The sequence below is a fragment of the Haematobia irritans genome, chromosome 2 (assembly GCF_050003625.1).
Source record: "Haematobia irritans isolate KBUSLIRL chromosome 2, ASM5000362v1, whole genome shotgun sequence".
Classification (NCBI taxonomy): domain Eukaryota; kingdom Metazoa; phylum Arthropoda; class Insecta; order Diptera; family Muscidae; genus Haematobia; species Haematobia irritans.
In genome coordinates, this window is record NC_134398.1 from 229,853,145 (window position 1) to 229,873,208 (window position 20,064).

General features: G+C 34.0%; 1 protein-coding gene across 4 annotated transcripts in view; it reads left to right on the forward strand.

Moving 5' to 3' along the window:
- for (cGMP-dependent protein kinase for) overlaps positions 1–20,064 on the forward strand; it is a 217,285-nt gene that overhangs the window by 20,320 nt on the left and 176,901 nt on the right. The window contains exon 1 of one of the 4 annotated variants that reach the window (XM_075297792.1): positions 12,460–12,966. The exons of the other annotated variants lie outside the window; for them this stretch is intronic. The gene's annotated coding sequence lies outside the window, so the exon portion shown is untranslated. Of the gene's footprint in view, positions 1–12,459; positions 12,967–20,064 lie in introns of those variants that run through there. 4 annotated transcript variants of the gene reach the window in all.

The window sequence follows — 20,064 nt, forward strand, 5'->3', positions numbered from 1 at the left end:
CACTCTACTTTCTCTACTTATATATCATAGAAGTGTTTCGAAACACAGCAATCATATTTTTGGAGTATTTCTTTCGACCAATCGACACGAACCTGTTTCCTCCAACGAACATATGACGGTCAAATGTTCATGTACTATTGAATGTATGCTGGTCCCACTAAAGCCTCAATCTCACGATAGGTAACATAACGATCATGCAATATCAGTTTGCACACAGCATCAATGGTTTCCTGAACAAGAACTTGGATCAACTTCACGAAATTCGTCTTGGTGTGGACTACGACCTGGGATGAATTCACCATCGATAAGCATCGATCCTTGACGCAGCTTTATCGCCTAAAAATTGAATTAAGTTCATCGATGCACGAAAAAATTATCGCACAAAATAGTTCACGATTTAATTCCATCTTTTTGTCGAGGTGAATCTTTTAAGTTTCTGTAAACAAACAACTCTCGTTCTGAGTATGTAGAACCTCAAAAATGTCAAGCTTTACGATAGAGCTGGCAGTTAGCAGATTGCAACACTAGGTTTACTCATTCTGGAAATATAAACGCCGGCGACATTTCTTGAGAGGGTAGAAATCCCCTTCCTCTAGTCCTCTAAATATTTCTAAAGATGAGAAATGGAACTCTTAAAATAAGCGATAACTTGCGAAAGTCAATACACAGAAAAAAAAATTCCGTAGTTAAACTAAAGTAAATTTAACTTATTTTTATTGCAAAAAAATTGTTTGTGTGTAGTTAAATTGTATTATTTTTTGCGAAATTTTCTACAACCCAATGAATTTTTCGTTTTTTTAAGTATGTCTCAAACATTTTATGAACTAAACGTGAGTATTAAGTTCAATGACCGTAAAGATAAGTTCAATATGAACTAAAGCAAATGGATATTTTCATACGACTCACAAAAATAGCAAGAATGAACTACAGGTCATAATTTGGCGCCAATAATTTTCTTCTTTACTTTTAGCTAATTTTTTCTTCTATGAGAGGGTGTAATTTCGTGAACTGCAGTTAGAAAGTAGCACAGGACATTAAATTTTCCTGGTTGTAACAACGTTTTGTGGAAATTCCAAAATGTGGGATACAATTTAGTTCACTTTTCGTATGAGTTAGTTTATTCTTCCTATAAAACAATTTACTTTTCTTCGCTGTGCCAACATTTCTTTCTCTGGAAGATTGAATACAAATATTGAAAAGAAATTTTGAACAAGTATGTTTTGATTTCTCTCAAATTGAAACCATCAGTGAATACCCCTAATTTGCATGAATATTTATTTGTTTAAATGACAAGCAACTTTAGCATGGAGAAAAAAAATAAACACAAATTTTTCTATGCAGTTTCCTAGCACTACAACAAGACGAACAAATTTTTGAAGAGAATGCTGAAAAACACACACCTCCATCCTAAGCTCCCAATTTTTATACAAAGAGAGAACCATTCACATAGTCTCTGTTTTGTGCATATTATTCTCTATGCAGAGTGTAAAGAAAAATGCTAAAATGGCACATTCCAATATATATTCCTCTATTACCAGCAGGAATATATTCGCCACCTGTTTATCTGTCTTCCCATTTTTGAAAAAAACTCAACCAAATCGGGATCACAAATGGGGAGAGAGAGACATGCACTTTTGTTGTAATTGACTAATTAAAAGCTCTAAACATCCAATAATGACGTTGTAGTTGCACCCAGTAGTATCTCTAGTAGATATCTCTATGTGTATGGCAGTTGCATTGCATTCCTGACATTCTTATGGCGGCTGTCATGTCGTTGTGCTCAAATTGTTCAAATTTGTTTTGAATTACCTCAATCAGCGAGAATACAAAGAAGAGTCATTGCTTGGGTTGGCGCATTTCATTTGACAATGTTGTATCGAAAACTGTCTACTCATACGAGCTATAGTTCGAAGGAAAAAAAAAACAAAGTGCAATTGTTTATTTTTTTTATTGTGGTTTTTTAATCGTTCACACATGCTTTGAATCTATTTTAATTTATTTAGCTATTCAATAGCTAAACAACATATGGACTGTTGGTTTCTCTTACAATTTAAACATGTTCTCTTATCTCCGCTGAATAAATGAGAGCTTATAAACAGGGTTGCCAGCAATATGTTTCATGTCGTTTTGGGAATTCAAGGATTTTACAACTAAAAGATTTTGATATGATCATTTTCTCACTTGATCAATGGAATATCTTAAATGTTATAAATTTTCTCCAATATTTTGGCAGAAATCAATACCAAAATTATTAAAATAGAAGTAAATAAAGAAGTTCTTTTAACTTTAGTATAAATGTACTGTAAAGTAATAATTACAAGAGAATTTTGTTTGTGTGAAATTTCATTCCGGAGGAAAATTCAATGGTTTACATTTTCGTTAAGAAATAATTAATTTATTTTTTTTTTGTCGTGTTTATTTATTCAAAATTAACTATATAATATATAACTACAATAAACAATAGTATATAATATTTAGTCTCTTAATACTTAGTCCCCTAGTCGGGCTCTCGAGTACAATAATTATTGTTGAACTTTTTATTTGAAAATTTATGATATTAGTTTTATTCTTTCATGTTAGTAAATCTATTGCAAATTTTTTGTAATGAAAAGTAATTGCAAAAAACATCACGTTTAGATTTATTTTTAAAGGTTAAGTCAGAAGTTTAAAAGCAAAGGATTTAAAATATAAATTTTAATTCATTAGCCACCAGTACTGTTTTGGTACAGGTTTATTAGAGGAAAGTAGGTCTCTATTTGATATGCTAGTGCTGAATCTTAAGTTATTGTCTGAATAGTTTGTACAATCAATAGCTTTGATATTGGCCCTTCTATAACGGTGATAAAACACAGGAAAGGCACTTTCTTTCTGAATGATCTTTTTTTTATCGAGGTATAAAAAAGCCTCAGGCGGGACCCATCCTTTACTTGACGTGTCTACAATATATCTTTCATCCGCATAATATGGCGCCAATATCAAATTATTCGTAGTACATGAAGTGCATCTTACAATGTAATTTCTGATCAGATGAATAATAAAATTGTCTATCCTTACTACATTCGCTTCATCATAAAGCTTTTTATTTGATATGTATTTTGTGTAGTCGCTTTGTGCTGACCTAAATAAAGAAGTGCAAGCTCTTAGACATTTTCTTTCGAAAACTCGTATCCTTTCCATATAGGATGGACATATATTAAACCAGAATAATAATTAATTTATTATGGGTGGGATAGCTCAAGAAGAATAAGAAAAATCTTTGAAAACCAAGAAGTTACAGGGAAGTATTATTAAATAAAAAGGTAGGTATGTCAAAATTGAATATTATAAAATGAAAATTTCAACTATTGGTTTTAAATATTTGATTAGAGGAAAAGCAATTTTCGACTTTTGCAGCTGTACAGACATAACATAAGCTTATATCCTTCACAGCGTCCATATTTAGTATACGACCATATTTCTGTGACCGATAGTATCCATGTGAAAGTTAATTTCAATTTAATTACATTTTATTCTAAAAAGAAATTTCCAAATTGTTTGGTAACTTTTTTAAAATCAATTAAAAATATTTGGCAACCCTGCATATACCCTTATCAAATGCTGAATAAAGAGAAACGAATAACAGCATTGCCAGCACTAAAAAAAAGTTCAAATGTAAATCGATCAATCTCTTGGACATGCCGGCCCGACTAATTCTTTGTGCTAATGAGGATGATACGATAAGATCGCTGTTTTGCCACTAGTAGCCCCAAATTACTGGAGTGTCAAATTAATGCATCATAGCAATTTTCTGCAACATGTTCGGCATCGATCATTCATTAACAAACTATAATGCAATACTGAGCATATTTCTACCATAACAACATGGTCATATAAAGTCAACTGAAGAAACGTATGTAGAAACATTTTACGCATGACATCTGTACAAATAAGCCATACAAATTGTGTACAAGATGTTTGGAAAAACAAAACTATAAAAGTAGTTTGGCCCATTTCTAAAGCTGTTTTACGAGTATATCCGATATCATGGTATTGGCTAGTTTGTACTATCTAATCTATTTGGATTTATTGGGAACGTGGAGCTAAAATATGTTAATGTGTCCGAGACGAAAAAAACCACAGGGAATATGTGATTTACTCCTTGTTTCTCTTCATTGAATTAAATTCTACAGTTTTACTGAAATTTTATAATGGTTAGTTCGTAAGGAACATGTATATGTAGTCTCCTTTATATATTTTTATACCCTCCACCATAGGATGGGGGTATATTAACTTTGTCATTCCGTTTGTAACACATCGAAATATTGCTCTAAGACCCCGTAAAGTATATATATTCTGCGTCGTGGTGAAATTCTGATCCGATCTGAGCATGTCCGTCCGTCTGTTGAAATCAATAATAAACGGAAAAAAATAAAAAATAAACGGACCCTCAAATTTGGCTTGCGATTGCTCTAAGAGAAGCAAATTTTATCCGATTTGGTACATGGTGTTAGTATATGGTCTTTAACAACCACGCAAAAATTGGTCCATACCGGTCCACTTTTACGTATAGCCCCCATATAAACGGACCCCCAAATTTGGTTTGCGATTGCTCTAAGAGAAGTAAATTTCATCCGATCCGGCTGAAATTTGGTACATGGTGTTAGTACATGGTTTCTAAAGACCATGCAAAAAAAATGACACCTAAAGAGGTTATGCAAATTCAATGCACCGGCTGTTAAAATGGAGGACTTCCGTCTTATGACAAGCCCTTGTTAAATTCATCGCTTCTGCGTCAATTTTGCACCACTTCCGGATCCAAAAAGAACATTTCCATTGCATTTTTGGCGACGCTTTTTTTGCTGGGCTATAATATCGCTTGATTTTGATCAGCATGGATTTATTGTGGTAATTTGTTAAAATTTCATCAACAGGCTTCGTCTCTCATCTTTCTTTACCTCATCTTATTAGGATTTTAATTAATGGCCTTATCAAAACAATAAAAATTTTCCCACACCATGTTGCTACGAAAATAAGGAATAGCCGATTACACAAACAAGATTTTTTGGCATTTTTAAGACGTCATAAACGAAATGTGCCTGTTTTACACAATACTGTGGTGAACTGTGGGGGAAATGGGATAGAGTGTGAATGCTTTTGTACAAATTGAACATTTTACTTCAAAGCGAAAAACCAGGTTACGTGGTGATGGGGTTTCTGAATATATTTGTTCAAAATCAATTTTTAATGCTACAAGACGGTAACTCATTCTACTTATGCAGAAATATTGTTTAAGTATAGGAACACAGAAGAAAATATATTTTCTCTACAATCACGAAATTAATTGATCCAATTAGTTTTTAATTGAAATGTCTGCAATCACAGAAATGATAGTATCAATCACCAAAGTCAATTAAAAAAAATTAATTTAAAAAAAAGTCAATTTAAAAAAAAATTAATTGATCCAATTTAAAAAAATTGATCAATTTAAATCAATTTAAAAAAAATTAATTGATCCAATTAAAAAATTAATTGATCCAATTAAAAAATTGAGTGATTGAGTTTTGTTTCAATTAAAAAAAATGTTGAACCAATTAAATGTTTAATTGGTTAGTTTTTAAAATGTAATTAAAATTTGAATTGGAAAAATTTGGTCATCAATTTTTTTCCTGTTTACTTATATATAGTCCTGAAGTCTAGTCATAGTGTTGGTGAAATTTTTAGGCAGAGCAGATAATCTTGAAGCATGTTTCTGGAAATCAGGCCTAACGCTTGTGTGACACAACCTCTAAAGTTCAGTGTTCATTTAACATAGTACTTGGGAATGTATATTAGACACATGAAGAATGTAGGCTTACAGTAACTTTGTTCGTATGAAGTCTTCGTATGAAATTACTTCGACGAATACACAATAAATAAATAACCAAATACACAATACATAAATAAATGCACAATAAATAACCAAAAGTTTTATCCCGTTATTGTTGGCGGTAAATTAAGACTGGATCATCTTATGATATATTCCAAAAAAATGGAAGGAAAGAATGATTGAAAGTTGTCAAGATACTAAAGGCGCCCAACATAAACCAATCTGCTTGGGGTTATGAAGACTTTCAATATCGAAAATATGGGAATTTATTGTTTTTTGGCTGCAACTTCATTAATCGAATAAACGATTAATTATGGTAAAAGTTTAGAAAATTGTTTGTATATGTTGGTCGCATTTAGTACAATGGTCGCCAATTTCCCTAATGTCATGTTGCATCTATTGGCATTAATATATTGGCCAAATAGTCTGTAAGGCTTTGTGAGCACCCATTGAGTATTTTACACTGGAAAATGCAGCGTTTTTCAGGTTAAAATATTACCATAAAAGAAGTCAAGATTCAATCAAATCTTCAAGTCATAAACGCTCATAGACTGCCGCACATCTTTCAACCAGATGGCTGAACACTTGAACTAATTTAGGTCAGGTTAGGTATAGTGGCAATCTCTCTGTTCACAGCTCATATAGACTATCCAAGTGGTTAACTTCCCTCTTATAATGAGTGCTGTCGGATGAACTCTGTAAAGGTTGAGTTACATACTCGTACCATGCGTTAATGCGTCAGTTGATTGAAGAGTTGCATTTTCTCTTTGAAAGCAACAGTTTTGTTAGAGTGCTTCAAACTGAAAAAAATCAACCCTTCCATCAACGCACGGATCAAGGTATGATATGTAATCCAACCTTATGACTTCTTTGTGTTCGGTAGAAATTGGGATTTAACCCATGACTCTTGGCGAGCAAAACAGGCATGCTAACCATTGCACACGGTGGCTCCGAAAATATTTACCTAATATGGTTGACTGACGGTTGGCTTTTCCAGGGAACTATCTGGAATCTGTTGGTAGGATTCAGACAAACAATGATCCAAAGACCTGAAATACGTACATTAGTCTAGTAGCGTTTCAAATAAATTTCTTATTACTCCCTATATCTATGACAACGGTTGTTGCATGTTCCAGCCAAGTTGGTTGAAAGTGGCCTTTTTATTTAAGTCAGCCGGAAGTATCATAATGTGGCAACTACAATCTAAAGGGTGATACGGTCAAACTTTGGTCAAGGGAAAACGCGTGTAAATCGGTGAAATCGTTTATTTAAAAAATCAAATTAAATTTCTTTTTCAAGTTCAATTAGTACAAAATTCAGGAAAAATATTCAGTTAGGCTTTCGCTTTTCCAAATCCGAATTGCCGGGCCTCACGCTTGACACCTGCCATCAGATTGTGTACAGCCACCTTGTCCACCTTCTTCGCCGCAGAAAGCCAGTTTGCCTTGGACTGCTGCTCGTCCTTAGCAGTTTCTTTGGTCTTCTTTAGGTTCCGCTTGACAATAGCCCAGTATTTCTCAATTGAGCGGAGCTCTGGCGTGTTGGGAGGGTTCTTGTCCTTGGGAACCACCTGACGTTGTTGACGGCGTACCACTCCATGGCCTTTTTACAGTAATGGCAAGATGCCAAATCCGGCCAAAACAGTACGGAACAACCGTGTTTCTTCAGGAAAGGCAGCAGACGTTTATTCAAATACTCTTTCACGTAAATTTCTTGGTTGACAGTCCCGGAAGCTATGAAAATGCTGCTTTTCAAGCCACAGGTACAGATGGCTTGCCAAACCAGATATTTCTTTGCGAACTTTGACAGTTTTATGTGCTTGAAAATATCTGCCACCTTTCCCCTTCCTTTTGCCGTATAAAACTCCTGTCCCGGAAGCTGCTTGTAGTCGGCTTTGACGTAGGTTTCGTCGTCCATTACCACGCAGTCAAACTTCGTCAGCATCGTCGTTTACAGCCTCAGGGATTGCGCTTTGGCCGTCGTATTTTGTTTAGCATCGCGATTTGGAGTCACTACCTTCTTGTAAGTCGATGGTCCGGCTCGTTTTTTGGCTCGATACACGGTTGTAGACGATACACCCAGCTTATTTGCGGTATCTCGGAGAGGTTAGGGTTTCGCTTGAAACTACCGACAACTCTCTTTGTCGTCTCAGCGGCTTCCGGTTTTCGATTTCTCCCCGATCCAGACTTCCTGGCTGTCGACAAACGTTCCCCAAACACTTTAATTACATTTGTAACGGTTGATTTGGCAACTTTTAGCGATTTTGCCAGCTTTGCGTGCGAGTAGCTCGGATTTTCGCGATGCGCGAGCAAAATTTTGATACGCTGCTCTTCTTGCTTGGACGGCATTTTGACAACTGAAGAGTGAATTCCAAAATCAAAATAGGAGCAAAATTCAACACACACACACCTTCAAAATGAGGGGTGTTAAGGTTTTTTAAATGCAAAATTGAAAGAAATACGTCAAGTTTATATTGACCAAATTTTGACCGTATCATCCTTTATCTTTCTTAAACATATATCTTCTGATGGTCTTTTGAGATTTCCATTCGACTAATAGGCAAATGCCTTGAGTGTCTCTTGCACACCAGAACCTCTTTCAATAAGCAAATATCCAGGAAACATTTTCCGCTTAGCTTTTTTTTATACCCACTGTGTGTGTCTGTGTGACAGTGGCAAAACTTTTACAATAGGAAACCTCATGTTTCATTCGGTTCTCATTTATTCAATTAAAACACAACGACCAACAACTATAAATTTATTATTATAAACAAAACTGGAAAATACAGAAACGAAAAATATGGCAATAAATAAAAATTAAAATTTATATTCGAAAAGAACAAAACAATTACAACGAATCGATCGCATGGTGTGTCTGAAAGTCCAAAGCGATGCAACTATCGAAACCCATAGGCTGGTGTACAAAAACTAAATGCCCATTGTCCCCCGCCACCATCTTCCAATGCCCCATAAGCATCACTTCCATCACCATGACCATCAATATCGAGAGATCGAAGAGGAAATAAAACAAAAAAAAAACACAAAACCAAGTCGTATTGTAAGGAAATACTCGTATGTATGTATGTAAACGCTATGGTTTTGTTATTTTGCGATTTGGGCGATTCTGAAAACTATTTCAAAAATTTCATTCTCGATCTCCTTCTCCATTTGAAATGGAATTAAAACCTTCCATATTGATTGACTGGTCTGCTCAACATGCCGCTGCTCATGTTACATATTGAATATTTCCTTGCTAGGCTTACGCATACATTCTTACACGCAAAGCACGTATAGAAGTCCATGATCTTCATAAAGTTGTGTGTTATTTATGGCGCTATAAAGCATTGGGTCATTGAATTGTGAAAGATATTGTTGTATGCATGTTCCACAGAAGGAATACGATCACCTCATACATGTTTCAAGAGCAAAATGTTATTTTTGGACGGAGAACATTTAACTTGTTTGTCGCAAAACTATTATTTTCTCGATAATTATGTATCTGATTTCGGCAATCATGTATATGTTTGCTGAAAAAGAACATTTTTGCGAGAAAAATGCTCCATACTCACTGACCAAAAAAAAAACATTTTGCTCATGAAACATGTTTTGGGTGGTCATATTCCTTCTTTGCGTGTAGAAAAATTCGTGGGTTCAATACCCAGAAAGACACTAAAGGCTTTCTTGCAATTTTGAACTCCAATTTTTTCCTTCAAAATTATTTTAAAAATAAAAAAAATTAATTACGTCTAATAAATTTTCTTCAATTTGTCGAAAAATACTTACTTATTTTTGTGATATCGACGTGATGGCAGCGTTTATAGATCTGTTAAAATCTGTTAAAAAATAATCTAAATTTTCTAAAATTAACCAAAATTTTTGTTCATGGTGGGTTCACTGTTTTTATACCCACCACCATAGAATGGTGACGGAGGTATAATAAGTTTGTCATTCCGTTTGGAACACATCGAAATATCGATTTCCGACTATATGAAGTATATATTCTTGATCAGAGAGAAATTCTAAGACGATATAAGCATGTCCATCTGTCTGTCTGTTGTAATCACGCTACAGTCTTCAATAATGGAGCTATCGTCCTGAAATTTGGCACAGAATCGTCTTTTGTCTGCACGCAGACCAAATTCGAAGATGGGGTATATCGGTCCAGGTTTTGATATAGCTCCCATATAAACCGATCCCCCGATTTGGGGTCTGGGGCTTATATAAACCGTAGTTTTCATTCAATTTGCCTGAAAATGGAAATCTGGAGGTATTGTAGTACCATAAAGAGGTGTGCCGAAAATGGTGCCACCTTATAAACCGGCCCTCCGATTTGGGGTCTAGATTCTAGAACTACAATTAGATGTGCTGAATATTGTGTATATACCTCAATGTTTTTGGCATAGCCCCCATTAGACCGATCTCCCGGTTTAATTTCTGTAGTTTTTATCCGATTTGCCACAAATTGAAAATATACTGGCATTTTAGACCCATAAAAAAGTGTATATGATTTAGTTTTTATCGATCCATTTGGTTAGGGCTCGATATAGACCGATAAAAAAAATTATCTGGCTTTAAATCTAGGACCAATAAAATTAACATTACGATAAAAATCTCATTTATCAAATTTTCATTCACTTTTCGCGTTTATTAATAAAGGTACTCATGTTGAAACAAATGCCAGTTTACACGCAAAAAAATAATTCTTTCCTCACAAACGAAATTTTAGACAAACAAAGTTCGTTTCTCATTTGCTTTTCGTTGAAAGGAAGTGTATTTGGAAGAAAAGTATATACTTTTTGTGATAAACGTTTATTCTTTTCCAGGATGTAAAAACAATTTCATAAAGACTACCTCAAAAAAATTGTTTCTGGCTAATTGCATTTTCCCTCACATCTTTCTCACTTCCACCAGTTTTTTAGTTCTTAGCACCTTTTTCTGTAACACAAACAATGTAGAAGAAATTATACGATTTTATAAATTTTAATTTTTTTTAACCTTTCGCCTGGACGGAGAATCGAACCGCGGACCATGCAATTTGTAAGCCAAAACACTATCCACTGAGCTATATAGCCGTTATTGTCATCAATAGACAATTACCCATATAAATTATATTTATATAGCATAGCTTGTGGCGCCCACGAGCCGATTAAACAAAGTTTATTTAACAGAAAAATACATTTACTTGGGCACCGTGGAGCAGTGGTTGCTACGTCCGACTTGCATGCCAAGGGTCGTGGGTTTGATCCCTGCTTCGACCAAAGTTTTTTTTACCAATATATAGCAGATATGGTCGGAAGATTCCGAAAAAATGTTCAACATTACATTCTACTATATTAAATTTTTACTATGAACTGTAAAATGTGTCTTATTAAAGACCTTAATTTAGAAAAGAACAGTGTTTGATATAAATGAAATGGACTGTATTGTTGGTTCAAAAATAACTTTTTTTATTGAAAAAATAAAAATTTTGTAACAAACGAATTTTATTGGTGATAAAAGTGTATACTTTTCGAAGCAATTCAAAATACTCTAACAAAAGAAAAACGTTTTCGGTATACGTTTTCCAAACGTTTTTTTTCTTTGTGTGTAAAAATCCAAATTATAACGGATACTTCAAATTGAAAAATGTTTTCTTAATTTCCAAAAAAAAAAAAAAACTTTAAACCAAAGACGCTCAATCCTCAAAAGTCTTAGCCTATATTTAAAGCGTTTCAATATTTAAGTTAATTTAAGGACAATTTCTTCAAAAATGTGTTTCTTTTCTTTAAAGAAAATTAGCCTTAGTTGAAGGACATGCGACTTTAACGGAGGGAGGCAAATTTACAACATTTGTGTCCTAAATTTAATGAAATTTTTTGAAAGCAAAGATTATAAACTTTATTTTAATTAAAATTTCATTATTTTATTATTATTTATTAATAATTTTATTATTTGTCTTTAATATTTTGTAAATTTCGCATCCTTAAATTTAGGTTGCGTAATCTTTAATATCACGTAAATATTTTTTGCAGTGCAGGGTTTAATGAATACGCTCAAGACGATTGCGGTTGACATCCATATATTTTGGTATACCCCTTACAGACCTAACTTATATCTCTAGGTTGTGGACTCAAAAAGCCATCTTTTTTTTGATGAAAAATAAAAACTAATTGACTTTTAAATCTTTAAATAACAGCTAATGGTGATGAAATTACTTTTAAATAAACTTTATTAAATGTTTTGTAAAGAAATTATTCTTTCGCTTTACACCGTCATAATTCAAAAGCAATATACTGTAGCGGAGCACACACATACTGAAATAAAATTCTTCTCCACATTGGGGATATTTAATTTTTGGGGGTAAAAAAACGTAGCTTGACTAACCACTACAATTAAGCGTCAATTGCTATACCCACAAACACACACACACACAAAGCCCTGCTACACTCAAGCAAATGCCAGTCATACCCACCAAAAGCACTTCTCGGGGGCATTTTTCAGTGAGCCAACCAACAAACAGCCAGCAGCAAGCCAAGCGAACCAGTCAGCCATACAAGCCGATCGATAACTTCGTTGTTTCGACTCTCCAGCAGTCAATATGGGGTATAAACGCAGTATAGATTTAGCCGTCCTCATGAAAACAACGTCGTCGTTATAGAAAACGAATATAAAACGCCGCGATCATAACCGCTTTTTCCGTTACAGAGAAGAAACAAAAAATAAATAAGTAAATAAATAACCGTGCCTTTTTAATTCGAAAAGAAAACAGCAACAAGCACGAAAATATTTAAAAAAAATAAAAAGAAAACACGCAAATGTTTAAATAAATATATAGAAATTGCATCTAAAGTCACTTACGTGCTAAATGGGAAATAATTTTGCGGAAGTATTCTATTGGGTTCTAAATTGTTGTTGGTGTTAATTTTGTTAATCCTGATTATCGTGGCGTTTAAGTTTTTTTTTTGTTTTTTGAAGTCGTGATCGTTTCGAGGTGAAAAAATACAAAGAAAAAAGGCTGGAGAAAATCATTATAAAAATCCTTAAAAAGGGATATTGCCAGTTTTACAAAACCAAGTCACTCATACGATAAAGGCTTAAAGAGCATTATTATTGAATTGAAAGTCCTGGGAGCAAAGCTCAAAGGTATATTACAATAATATTTTTGAATATCGACTAACAACATTGTGTTTAAAATATAATAACAGGCCATTATCCTCCACTTGAAAGATACTATCAATAAAACAAATAAAAATTCTATATATCAACATAATATTCAATGGTCACATCTATATCTTTAGCAGCAGTGGGTTTTGTGTTTTTAATTCCCAAGTGCCTGACTATACCTCTTGGGCTTTTTTGTATGGTTCTAGTGTTGTGTTGAGTGTTCTCTGTAGTTTTCCATTTGGTATTGTTTTGTTTTGTTTTTTTTTGCATTGCATTCCATTAAATAAAAATAAATGATTTGATAAGTAATTTATTTTATTAAGCTTCCCTTAATAGGGTGCTTCATTATAAGTCGATATATTATGAACAGTGGCTTACAGCTATTAATAATCTGTTCAGATCATCATAAAAAACACTAAAAAAAATTAAATAACACTATTATGAGATGAGACAGGAATAGTGCGCAATAAATAATACACCTAGAGAACAAATATGACCATCTCCTCGATCAAAATGTGATTTTTAAACGATAAACATCCCAGCAAAAAAAAAAGCGTTGCCAAAAAAAGAAAATAGTGAAAATGGCCTTTTTGGATCCGAAAGTGGTGTAGAAGTGATGAATTTAACATAGGCTGTCATGTAATCCGAATTCATTGTATAGGCTGTGAATTAAAAAATTTTGTGATATTTTGTCAAATAAATATTGTTTTTATAATTTTTACGATTTTTAGTGCATTCTACCACTTGTCTGAAATGTTTGACATTAAATATTTTCAAAAAATTTTAAATTTTTCTCGAAAAAAATTTGCTCATTAAAATATGAAAAATGCGAGCTATAAAAAAATTGAATTAAAGGAACTTCCTGTGTAGTTAAAATAAAGAACATCTTTGGGAGGACATTTTTTGAAGTATTTTTAAAGTTGTGCCTTTAGAACAACATCCATTTTTTTTTTGCTGGGATGTCGATATGGCATTCCGACAACCATTTTGGCGAGAGAACTAAATTTTTGCGGGGAAAATGTTCCATGTTCCACGTCCAAAAATACTCTAGGAGCTCTAGATTCTAATTCTTTTCTGCGTGTAGTAAGATATTTTTTTTTAAATCAGGATAATAAGTTCGACTGAACATCGTACAGTTTGGTTATCCAGTACACGTGGATCATCGAAAGTGTTTACATGAACCACCTCATCAGTAGAAACAGAGAGAATGAAAATACAAGAGGACGAAAAGTTCTCTTCTGCGAAGAAAACAAATGTCAACCGTATAGATGTCGCACAATGCCTGCAGCTTTGGTATTACCGACATTGCGGTCGAAGCGCTGTTTGATAAATTGGCTATAAAGGCATTGGCTGTTATAATTTCAAATTGTCTGTCAAAAAAATTTAATAGAATGAAACCATTTATAAACAAGTAAGAAAAGTCTAAAGTCGGGCGGGCCGACTATATTATACCCCAAATACATACTTTTGGCCTCTGTGGTCATATGAGTGTAAATCGGGCGAAAGATTTATATGGGAGCTATATCTAAATCTGAACCGATTTCAACCAAATTTGGCACGCATAGCTACAATGCTAATTCTACTCCCTGTGCAAAATTTCAGTTAAATCGGAGTAAAAGATTGGCCACTGTGGTCATATGAGTGTAGATCGGGCGAACGATATATATGGGAGCTATATCTAAATCTGAACCGATTTGGCTGATATTTTGCAAGTTTTTCGAGACTCATAAAATATTCGGATGTACGGAATTTGAGGAAGATCGGTTGATATACAAGCCAATTATGACCAGATCGGTGAAAAATATATATGGCAGATATATCTAAATCTGAACCGATTTTTTCCATAATCAATAGGGATTGTCTTTGAGCTGAAACAGGACCTTATACCAAATTTTAGGACAATCGGACTAAAACTGCGAGCTGTACTTTGCACACAAAAAAACACCAACAGACAGACAGACGGACAGACAGACAGACAGACAGACAAACAGACAGACGGACATCGCTAAATAGACTCAGAATTTAATTCTAAGACGATCGGTATACTAAACGATTATTATACCCTGTACCACAGTAGTGCTGAAGGGTATAAAAAGAACATTTGTTACTACAAAGTTGGTTCTAAATCCTATTTTTCTTACGTTTCGTAAAGCGGGCAGAGAACTGAACTGGGTGACGCCGACGCAAACTGTATGATATTTGAGAGAAACGCCGACAACAAACTGCATGATATTAGAGAAATTTCCCTTATGACTGCCACCTACTAACGCAGTTTCGCTTCACCGTTTCGTTCTCTTGTGTTTTCATTCTCTCTGGTAGAAATCTCGCTGGTATTGCCAGATTGATTTTTTGTAAACTGACGTTTTCTCGATTCACCATAGCTCGTTATTGTGAATTACTTGTACTCATAAAGATTAATCCGTCGGATCATAAATTTATGAAATTTTAGTGAAACAACATTTGTTATTAAAAAAGAATCGGGTGTTGATATTCACATGTTTAAATTATCACTAAAACACTGTTCCAAGAAAATCAATTTTAGAGTCGATATAGGACAGTGGGAAAACATGATTCCAAAATTTTTTGCGAAGTCTAATCGACAGGAATCCTAGTGAATTTCCGAATGATATTTTTTAAAATGTCTACAATTGCATTTCATATTAACTTTGATCTACGTGAAAATGAGAATACCAAATATATTTCCTCAGTTTAGGATTGATTACGTCAAGTGTCATCCCTACAAGTGGTGGTTAAAACGACATGGATATGCTTTAAAAAATATGTGTTTCTTTATTAAGATAAAAATAGAATATGGATGCACTCGTTAGGGATGTTTTCTTTTAACACTGTATACCCTAAGCCGTGAAGGACTAAAAGAAAACAGAGTACTCGTTTATCCAGGACATCTCGAAAAATATGCAACATCAGCTGTTTAAAAACAATCACAGAAAAGAATCGAAATCTTGCATTTTTAATGTATGAAGTGCTGCAATTATTAATAAATACCCTACGGGAAATTGGTACATTATTGCCACTGACGGACCCATCACAGAACTGGCACCGATGCTCCAGTTAAGCTGAGTATTATGTTAAGTTTTCAAGCTGGAAATCAGCTTGTTTTCACGGTTACTTTTTTAGATTAATTAAACTATAAAAATAAAATGGTTCACAATCAATTCCTTAGATCTTTTCCTTTCATTATTTCACAAGACTTTATAAAAATATAATCGTCTTCATATAGATTTTTGTACTTTTAATTTAGCGCTTTGGTGAAAAATACGAACATAAAGGGTGATTTGTTAAGAGCTTGATAACTTTTTTTTTAAAAAAAACGCATAAAATTTGCAAAATCTCATCGGTTCCTTATTTGAAACGTTAGATTGGTCCATGACATTTACTTTTTGAAGATAATTTCATTTAAATGTTGACCGCGGCTGCGTCTTAGGTGGTCCATTCGGAAAGTCCAATTTTGGGCAACTTTTTCGAGCATTTCGGCCGGAATAGCCCGAATTTCTTCGGAAATGTTGTCTTCCAAAGCTGGAATAGTTGCTGGCTTATTTCTGTAGACTTTAGACTTGACGTAGCCCCACAAAAAATAGTCTAAAGGCGTCAAATCGCATGATCTTGGTGGCCAACTTACCGGTCCATTTCTTGAGATGAATTGTTCTCCGAAGTTTTCCCTCAAAATGGCCATAGAATCGCGAGCTGTGTGGCATGTAGCGCCATCTTGTTGAAACCACATGTCAACCAAGTTCAGTTCTTCCATTTTTGGCAACAAAAAGTTTGTTAGCATCGAACGATAGCGATCGCCATTCACCGTAACGTTGCGTCCAACAGCATCTTTGAAAAAATACGGTCCAATGATTCCACCAGCGTACAAACCACACCAAACAGTGCATTTTTCGGGATGCATGGGCAGTTCTTGAACGGCTTCTGGTTGCTCTTCACTCCAAATGCGGCAATTTTGCTTATTTACGTAGCCATTCAACCAGAAATGAGCCTCATCGCTGAACAAAATTTGTCGATAAAAAAGCGGATTTTCTGCCACTGATTTTGGTAATAAAATTCAATGATTTGCAAGCGTTGCTCGTTAGTAAGTCTATTCATGATGAAATGTCAAAGCATACTGAGCATCTTTCTCTTTGACACCATGTCTGAAATCCCACGTGATCTGTCAAATACTAATGCATGAAAATCCTAACCTCAAAAGAATCACCCTTTAGTACTCACCTCTAGTTGCAATTTTTAAATAGTCGTAATTTATTGATTTCCGTACTCGCTTGATATTAAAATCTTTTTGGATCTAGACATTTGGTGAAATAAAATTATCAGAATAACCTATTGTTCGACATATTTCAAATGTTTTCAACTGTTCGAATGCGATTCGGATGCTCAAACTGAAACAGTTCTCTAAGAGTTTGTCCGAGTGTGGGTCCTGAGGACCTGTCCTTTGGAATGAGTCCAAGACGTGTCCTAAAGTGTAAATTTACCCCGTTAATGACAAACCCATGTTAAAGTGACCGGTACCTTCCATACATTTTGACCAGAACTGGGACTGGTCCATACACACCAGGGACTAGTCCTGTACCGGTCCTGTGATTGTTCCATTTCCGATTATTTATGACCCTGTACCACTTTGATTTTCATGTTTTTCGATAAAGTAGTCACAATAAATTGCTATTGTGAATCGAAGAAGCGTCACTTTATCAAAATACAATCTGGCAACATCGGCGCGACTTGCACTGATAATATGTTCTGCATAGAACACCAGTGCAACGATATTCTGGATAGCCCATATAAATGTTGTATCCAGTACTAAAAGAAAATAGCCCGATTGATAAGACATTAGTTCTCTATACAGAAAAAATTTCACGAAAATTTTTCCAATTAAAATCTCAATTGAGTTTTAAAAAATAGTCATATAAAAATGTAATTGATTCAACAAATTTTTTAATTGAAACAAAACTCAATCACACAAATTAATAGTATCAATTAATTTTTTAATTGGACCAATTAATTTGTTAATTGACTGTCAACTAATTTTTTAATTGATACTATCATTCTGTGATTGAAGACGTTTCAATTAAAAAATTAATTGGATCAATAAATTTGGTGATTGAATCAGAATTTTTTTGTGTGTACTTGGTCACTCTATAGAAAGGTGATAAGAAATAGGTAGCTTGTTGAAAATATACAAATTATATGTCAAAAATTATTCATTTCTATATGAAAATGGATTCATTTTCTACCTCCTAATTTAAGTCTGTTGCAATCTTAGAAGAACATGCGAACTGAAAAACGCATAGAGAAAATATGTTTGAATACGATTACCCCAGCTATTTTCAGCTTATTTAGAGGACTTAATGATCGTAAATAGTACGTATTTCACTAAGTGAAAATATTTTTTGTAGTCGGGATTTTCATTTTGATTGATCATTTAATTTTATTTAACTTTTTTTGTGAATAAGCAAAGACTATGTACTTTTTTCAGTTTTTTAATATAATATATAAACAAAAAATTTTTGCACGTCAGTCGAATAAAAACCGTTGATTAAATTTGACCGCGGATGTGGAATTACGCTTCTTATTATTCTTAAATAAAAAAAATAAAAAATAAAATTTAAATCATAAAATGTTCAATCGTGACCATCTACTATTAACAATTGAGAATTTAGTCCACAATGATGCTGTGGTCCTATTCTTTAATTGGAGAGAATAGTTTTTCCCCGGCATCGTATCTTGTAAACAAAAAAAACTATTTTCTTCAAACTTATAATTATTGGACGATAACAGTGACAAACAGTGACTAAACTATTTTTTTTTTTGAGACCATAAAATTTTCGATTAAGGCCGGTATGCACCTCTAGCGAAAATTTTCATTCCCATAAGAAATGCATTGCTATTTATGCTAATGAAATTTTCGGTAGCGTTCAATTTCGTAAGCTGGTATGCACCTCTAATGAAAATAACAGGGTTGTCAAAAGCATATTTTTGCAGCAAACATCATTGTGTGCGTAAAAGTTTTAAAAGGTCTGTAAATAATAAACAATTTATTTGAGGAATATTTGGAACATATATTAACAATTTTTAAAAGCGATTAGCTGGTTTAAAATTTGTGTACACAGCCCTGTTTTTGTTGTAGACTTAAATAAATTGTTGCTACCGAAAATTTCGCTAGAGGTGCATACCGGCCTTTATGACCATTTAGTTTTTATCGGTACCTACTAGTCAAAACAAGACCACGATGAAAATGTTATATGTTCTCCATGAACAAGGATCCTTCCAATTTGATTTATGTATGTGTTCCAAACTTGTCTTTCTGAAGATTCTCCTAGAGGTCGTACTTTCTTGGAATGACGTCTTTTGAGAAATAAAGAATTCAATGAGCTGACAACCAGTATAGGTAAAATTTTTGTTTTTTCCCTCTTTTTTTCTGTGGTGCTCTCATAGTCTGAGAGACAGCTGGCTGCAAATCCTGGGTAAGTAGTTGAGGTCAAAGACAGCTTACCAAGAGCATTTGTAAATTTCCGCCAGAAATACCGTATACCATATATCAGAATTTCATGAGTACTACAATGTAGCAAACAGATTTTTCCGTTTTTATTTTCTTTCAAACACATATACAATTTAGGACATGACATTAGGGAAATAAACAAGACATCCATTTAATAGTAAAATTAAACAAAGATATGACATCTTTATTTGAATCGATAGCGAATTGTTTGAGGATTATTTCATGTAAATGTGGACCGTGGCTGCACCTTAATTAGTCCATACGCTTAAGCCAATTTTGTCATACTCTTTGCAACACGAATAAATTCTTCAATGTTGTCTTCCAACACGTCAATTGGTGCGGGCTTGTTTCTAAAGACATGAGCTTTAACCACGAAAAATAGTCTAAAGGCGTTAAGTCACACGATCTAGGCGGCCAATTGGCAGATCCCGAATGTGTAATAAACTGTTCATTGAACTCGCCTCTCCATAATTCCATTGTTACGCGTGCTGGGTGGCAGAAGAAGGATGTCACCAGTCCATAATTCGCAGCAAACGGTGAATGTTTCTGGTGGTATTAGTAGC